General features: G+C 38.6%; 1 long non-coding RNA gene across 3 annotated transcripts in view; it reads left to right on the forward strand.

The window, feature by feature from the left end:
- LOC147578450 (uncharacterized) overlaps window positions 1-7,532 on the forward strand; it is a 90,002-nt gene extending 82,470 nt beyond the window's left edge. For all 3 annotated transcript variants that reach the window (XR_015255204.1, XR_015255206.1, XR_015255205.1), the window contains one exon: window positions 4,991-7,532. This is a non-coding gene — a long non-coding RNA (uncharacterized LOC147578450). The remainder of the gene's footprint in view (window positions 1-4,990) is intronic.
- Window positions 7,533-7,763: the final 231 nt, after the last annotated feature.

The following is a 7,763-nucleotide window of genomic DNA, read 5'->3' on the forward strand; positions in this document are numbered from 1 at the left end:
CACTTATTCTTTAAGCATAAAGAGGCGGGGCTGCCTGGCAGTCTCAGGCAGAAGAGTGTGCGACTCTTGATTTGGGGGTTGTGAGTTCGAGTCCCGTGTTGGGTGGTTGGGTGTAGCGATTACCTAAAAAAAGAAATAAAAACCTAAAAAAGAACAAAGAGCCAACAAGCTCTCTTGCACAAATCAGTGACTGAGAGAGGTCTCCACCATCTTTGCTTTGCCCTCCTGCCTTCCAGATGAATGAGCTATCTTCTGTATATCCTGTATGGATCTTCAGGGGAATGTGCTAGGTCTCCAGTGACTTTGGCTCTAGATCAACAATCTTCTTGCCTTTTTAAAAATCTTAATACTCAGTGAATTAGACACCCGAGTTCATGATTTTACCAACTGGGTTCACACACATTTTCTATATGTCCTAGATTCTCTTGGCCACCATTTCTTCCCTACCCCAGTTACTCATTGACATGATATAACTTATTTCTCACCATCTTTCTTCTCTCAGAATGGTCTATCTCATCACAACCTAGAGTCACAGAATATTATAAGTGGAATTAACCTTAGAGATCATGTAGGGCAGTATTTAACAACCAACTCACAGAACTCTTGATTTACCAACCTTCAAACCTGATCTTCACCACTTTTCTCCAGCTCAGTAGATGCCAACCTCATCTGTGCAGATGTTGAAAAGAAAAACTAGGACTCAACCTTGATTTCTTACTACCTTTACCACCCTATATCTAATCCATCAGTAAATCTTATCTTTTTGCTGTCTTGAATATATCCAATACTCTTCTTGCCTTGATATGGTAAGAGCCTAAAACTCATCTCTTGCCTTGATATGGTAAGAGCCTAAAACTCATCTCCTTGCTGCATATTCTCTCACATTTCCCTATGCTATTTTTTACATATTACTTTTTGACTTTGTTGATTTTTTTTTCCTTTTGCAATTTTCTGGCTTTGCTCCCCTTACTAAGATGTTAAACTCCAGGAGACTGGAAACAGTGGGTATAGAATACTCTTTAACACATGTAATTGTGCCTGGGACATCATTGGCTCTCAATGAATTTTTTTTGAATAAATTAATCTCATCCTAAATAGACTGGAAATATGGACCACAAAGAAGTTACGTGAATTTCTTAGGCTCACTATATGAGTTTGTAAGTTTACAACTAGAGCATAGGTCTCTTGACCTAGGGGAAAGTGGGAAGTAAGCAAACTGCTGAGCACTGCCAGGAAACCTTGTCATACACTGGGTAGATCTGTCTATGGGAAGAGACCTCATCCCAGGACCAGGAGGAACTCTGGTTAGCTGATTCAGGGGAACAATGAGTAATAACATTGGGTTTATTTTCTTTCTTTCTTTCTTTCTTTCTTTCTTTCTTTCTTTCTTTCTTTCTTTATCTCTCTCTCTCTCTCTCTCTCTCTCTCTCTCTTTCTTTCTTTCTTTCTTTCTCTTTCTTTCTTTCAGAACCAAATAACCAGAGTTCTTGTAAGTGTAGTTTCTAAGTACCTGCTGTGGGGCTCAAAGCCAAAGATAAGAAAAGCTTCTAGAAATGTACTTGGGTTTTCAACACCCAAGTGTCTCTAGAAAAGGGAGGCTACTCAGAAATGGAACTCAAGCAAATCCTAGGCTGCGCTCCAACCTATTGCCCTACCGCCAAATGCTTGTTACTCTACCTGGTGAAGCATAAACCACTCACTCCATGTTTACTCAACTCATACTTAATGAATAAAATACCTACTATGGCTTTTCTCCTAGTAGCTAAAAATATTTTTGAGGAAAAAGTTTCAGTGTTTTATTTTAGTCAGAATGCTACCAAGGGCTAGTTACTGAAAATTAAATTGGATCAATCTTAATCAGTTTAGGTTATATGAAGGTCTTATATGAGGTACCATTGACATTTTGAGGCCTCTGAGGTAACTTGGTATGTGGGCCCTCAGGGTTTCACTTGCAACTAGGATAAGTTTGCTTGAATAGAGAATCTATCTCCTCTTATTGTTTTGTATTATATTTATCATCTTCTTATCTTCACTATGTGCCAAACAGTTTTCCATGGAATGATTTATTCTAATAATTAAAAGAAGGCAATATTCTTTTGGTGGATGACTGTTTTGTCTGAGTTATAAAATATAATTTGCTTTTTTCTTTGTACCATTGTTCCAGAAGAGATTCATCTTTAATTAGTTTGAGGTGTACTGTGGCTTACCTTTGTCTCCAAGTAAAAGATTTTTCTTTTTCAAAATCAGATGAATTCTGAGTTGACAAGGTAAAATATCTGCACTGAGATTAAAAATGCTAGGATTTTCCATTAAGAAGTTGCCTCTCTAAGTTGCTGTAATTTAGCACTTCAGGTACTGAACACCTATTAAAGAAATGCTTGTTTGCGTTATGTTAGATGTAAATTAGGTGACTCACTTTCTCCATCTCTTTCTCTATATTTATTTTTAATCCTGCTCTAAAGCAGGAACTAAGACCAAATGAAATTAAAGCATTCTTTTGGTTTGATTGGTCTAATATTCTTCAACGAGCTGACTATGACTCACAGCCTGTCCCCCTTTTATTAGTAATTAAACTGAGACACTGAGGCATTATGTAAACTCATAATAGCAGATTAAATATCAAGTCTGTAGCCCACTGAACTGCATTGCCGTGTTGAAACTGATACTTACAATATTCTCCTCAGATAATTTTAATATTTTACATTCTACGTTTGCCACAGAAAAATAGAGTAATTAAAAACAATCGTATTTTATTTTCGTTTTTGCTAGAATGGCGTTTTCACTTTGAATGGAAAAGAACAGAAGATAATAAATGTGCCTGTAACATTTGTTTGTTTGTTTGTTTGTTTCTGCTGCATTGACAAATGCTTCTATGGTGTGTGGTGGCCGTTTCTTCTTTATTTAAAAAAAAAGCTATTTTTCTCTTAACAAAAGTAACTCAGGTCCATTATAGAAAACTTAGGAAGTTTAGATTTATAAAAGTAAGAAAGTAAGAAACAACCCACAATCCCACAATTAGAAAGTAACCATTGTTAGCATTTTGGCTCACATGCCTCCAAGCACTTCATCTACGCATGTTCTGTTCTATGCACATTAAAGAAAAATGTATCTCCTACTGTATTTTTTTTTAAATCTCTTTTTGTGTAAGAATCTATATTGAATATATTTCAGTGTCACTAAATATTCTTCCACAATGTCCTTTATCTTGCTGCACCATTATTTATTTAATCAATCCCCTAATGTTGAGTATTCGGTTGTTTCCAATCTTTTCCAGATTATAAATACGATTGGCATAAATGTTGCATGTAGACAAATATTTGTTCATATTCTTGGCGGCTGTCTTAGAACATATTTCTAGAAGTGGATTGTTGAGTCAGTATGTATGGATTCTAGGCTTTTAGTTCGTATCAGTACCTTTCTCCTTGGAAATATTACTCTAATTCACATGCTAATTTGTTATAGCTTATTATTTCGGTATTTTAATACAGCTATTCCTTTTATGGCAACCAAACATACTGACTGTGTGGTGCTCTGAATTGCTCATATGAGAAGGTTGAGAAACAATGGACTAAATTCTACAATGCCCTGATTACTTCAGTTCCATTAATTTGGCATAATTCTTTTTCTGGTCTGCTTTTGGCTAGTTGTATCTGGACCCATCATATGTTTTACTATTCTTCTGCAAGAAGCCTCAAATAAATTGAAAAAGGGGGCCTGTCAGCTGCAATCTAATATGGTATATTAACACTCAATCCAAATCCAGGCAAATGTCATCTGTTCATCATAGGCCAATATAAGAAGCAAGTATTGTGATGATATTACCCAGGAAAAGGTTCCAGGATAACTCTGAGGCAGAACATGTAACCTATTCACCCAAGAGGCTATTATACAAATTAACGTGCTCACCATTAAAACTGGCAGAGCTTCTAAGGCTCAGCTAGGTTAGCTGCTCAGATGACATCAGTAGGAAGAAGGCCCGGGCATAATTTCATCTTTTAATTTTGTCTCTTGTCTCTTCCAAGCCTTTTTTCCTTCTTAGATGGGATATGGTAGAGATTAGGCATCATTTACATTTTTCAGATTCCAAATTATGAAAAAACAAACATTCATACTGGTGTTTTCATTAGTGTCTCTTAACCTCTCTATAAGGCATAAGGTCTATTCAGGAGTCATGCACCAGCAGAGAAACAATTAAAATATCACATCTTCCCCCGCTTCCACCCCTAAAAATGTTCCTTGGCTCAAAAAGGAACTAGGTTCTCGGCAATTTGAACCTAAAATGCTTCTTCAGCTTTTCTTAGACTCTGGCCATCTCAAAATGCAACTGAAGACAAAATTGTCCCGTAAGATTAATTTTTGGTGATTGAACTTACATCTTAAAAGCTAAGCTGTTTCACTTCCTTATAAAAAAACAAATTTCTTGAAGATGGATTTCCATTCCACGTTTGTAATCCCTGAAGCACCTGATCTTTGGTATGTATTGTGGGGAATGAATGAGAATGTCCTACGTCCCCACAAAGGCAAGATATGACTCTGACTGGCAGCATGCATAGTGGAGAAAATGCTTAGATGCGCAGGGGTCAAAATACCCACCTTTTCCTTCCTGCCCTGCCAGCCGACCGGCTGTGTCACCTTTGACGAGTTAATCAATCTCTCTGAACTTAAGTTTTCATCCTTATAAAATGATGACACAAATGTTCTTCTTTGAGAACAGGCTGTTTTGAACATCAAGGGAAATGAAATAGAATATTGTATAACCTGATTAGTACATTTCAAATGAAAGTTATTGTTATTTTGAAGACGTGTGTTACTGTTTTCCTCATTGGAATCCTTAATTCTCATTTCCCAGTGCTGGGGATGGAAATGATAACTTAAGTCAACTCTCTTTGTATGTGGTCTTTTATCTTAACTTTTGTAAGGAGAGCTTTTTTCACTAAAAATTACGTGTATAAACACAGCTGTATCATTTTTCTCTTTCCTTCTTTTTTAGCTGAAAGATAACATACTTGCAGAAAAGTGCCCAAATCACAGATGAAGAAGCCCACGGAAACAGCATCATAACCTTGGGACAGCACCCGGGGCCCCTCACACATTTTCCAACTTGCTACCTAATTCTCCCTGCCTGAAGGAAACCAGGATCCTGGATACCAGGATCCACCCCTATTTAACTTACCTTCCCATGATGTCATGCCAAAACGGAGTGGGATCAGAGTGCCCACTGAGCCATGTGACATAGCAAGCTGCTCATGGTCTCTCGGCTTCAATTTGCATCTTTAAAAATAAGGAGGTTGAACTTACAAGGTTTTTTTTTTTTTTTCCATCTTGAGATTAAATGTTGACATTTAAAGAGTCTTCTAAAGGACACTATTTATCTAACTTCAACACCTTCTGTGGTTTGTTAGCTCAGGTGGAACTTCTCAGAAGCCATGTTCTAAACGAGAGGTGGTCAATTAACTTTATCCTCTACCACGAGCACAAACAGACCCTGAACCACATGGACCATATTGTGAATGTGGTTCCAGGAGGAGTGGGGGACAGAGAACTGATGCCTGAAGGGAATGGTCTCCTGCAGCACTGGGAGGCTTGCTGCAAAGCATTCTCCTCCGCTTGGTGTGCTGGGCAACATCACACCACAAGAGTAGAAAATTCTTTATAATTTGATTGTTCTAAGCCATGATTCAGGTTTGGGACAAATATGGACTCCTGTCATTTGGCAACTAAAGGACTGTTTGATGAGCAAAATGGAAGACTTCAGTAGTAGGATTAAAGTCTCCTTTTGCCTTAGTGATACGCTATCCAGAAGGAACCTATAGCTGTACGACTTCTGTCCTCAGAAGCTGAATGAGATGAGGAAGAATGAATTAGGATGACTTCCCCCAGAAGTCAAAACAGTAGGCGTTGCCTCCAGTCTTGTGACACGTGCTCTGCCATGGGCTGTGTTTCCTATAGTTCTAAGAGCCTCCTAACTTGAGGGATTTATTTAGATGCTTTTATTCTCTAATCTTTCTTGAATGATTTCTTCGAAGAGAAAGATTTGGTTTTTCTATCAGCCAAACAGGTGAGTGAATGACAATCAACTTTTCAACAGGCGCAGAAACTCGACACTATGCCCCTGAATCGAAAGTGTACAAATCTCTAGGGTTCAGGGGACATATTACCCCAGTACTTCTTGTTCTAGGCTTGAACCAGGATGCACATCTTTCTCTATGATCCAAAGTGAAAATTTCCCCAAGATACACATGTAGTGAGGTGAGAGCTCAAGTCTCTTTTCCTGGAGAGCCATGTGGCCCCCAAGGACAGTAAGAACTTGATTGTTCCCAATCGTGGTGGCTCCAAGCACATTCTGAGTTCATGGTTATGGATGCCCAGGACAGAGGCATGGTGAGCCGCCAGTTCACAATATAGTATTGCCACATCTTGATCCAACTGTAAGAGAGGTGGGAGACACTTTTTCTCCTCTGGACTGTTGTGGAATGTGCCTTTCAGCTCCTCCTGCAGGAGAAACCCATATTCAGCTGGGGACGGGCATGGTCTCCCAGGCAGCTTTGTTGCACGAGGAGAATACTTTCTGCTTACCTTTGAGAAAATTGCTTAAATACAATTACGCTCCCAACCAGCATTACCCCCACCTCCTCCGATGTCAAACAAGAAACCCAACCCCCAAATCTAAACACCAGACAAGTAGCTTGAAAAATGAAAATAAATGTTCAAATCCAAAAGCCGTGTGCTTCTGTGATTGAAAATCTTTTTCTTAGCGAGTGGGAGTTGCTTTCATCATTGCTGGTCATATGTTTTTGTTTTTCATTTCTGGTGGAGAAGTTTTCTAGGGTATTTTTCAAACTTTCCAGCTTAGCAAAGCGTTGGCTAAAATTGAAAAGAGAACTAGGCGTTGGGTTGGAGGCAGCGTTAGGTTTGTTCTGGTGAGGGGTGGGGGGGGGGGCAGGTTGCTGACACAGCGAAAATAAGACAAAACATTTGAAACTTCTGGCTTTGTACTTCTCAAATGCCTCTTTTAGAAATCGCTTAAGTCGTTATTAACATCCACCACCCACCTTCCCTTTTTGGTCCTGACATTGGGTAATAATAGATAATGTTGACATATGTTCCCTGCTGGTCAGAAATACTATACTTCTGTGAAAGGTAACATTTTCAAGCTATGACAAAATGTATTTTACTTGGACAGAACATTAGTTATTGGACTAATCTCAGAATGTGGGCTGTGGGGTAAAAGTTTTAACATTTTCGTTGTGGGAGAAAGTTTCTTGGAAGAGTAAAAGCATCAGTATGGGGTGTCTTTAGCTTTCACCATTTCTAGAGGTACTGGCTCGATGTCAAACTCTTATGTCCTTAGGAATGTAAAGGAAACATTCCCAGTATGTATGAAAAACATCTGTCCATGGACACAGCAACTTTTAAAAATGATTATACCCAACTTTACTGCAGTATGGATTATGGAATCAAAAAATATTTTTCACTGTGTACCAAAGAATTCTGTTTTACGGGCCAGTTTTAAAGCTTTTAACTGCATGAGACATATGCTGCAGTTCTGTCGTTTGTTCTCCATGTGATGTACTATGAAATGTGTGTGTGAGAGAGAGAATGAGAGGATGAGAGAGAGAGAGAGAGAGAGAGAGAGAGAGAGAGAGAGAAAGGAGAAAAGCATGCAAATTCTTCTGATCAAATGTGGTCCTCAAAAGTACTTTTGAAACTAATTTAAGGGATGAGTAAGGAAATGCCCCAGCTGGCTCCCATGCTACTGAAGT

Source organism: Puma concolor, chromosome C1 (genome assembly GCF_028749965.1).
Source record: "Puma concolor isolate L17-30 chromosome C1, mPumCon1.1.hap2, whole genome shotgun sequence".
Taxonomy (NCBI): Eukaryota; Metazoa; Chordata; class Mammalia; order Carnivora; family Felidae; genus Puma; species Puma concolor.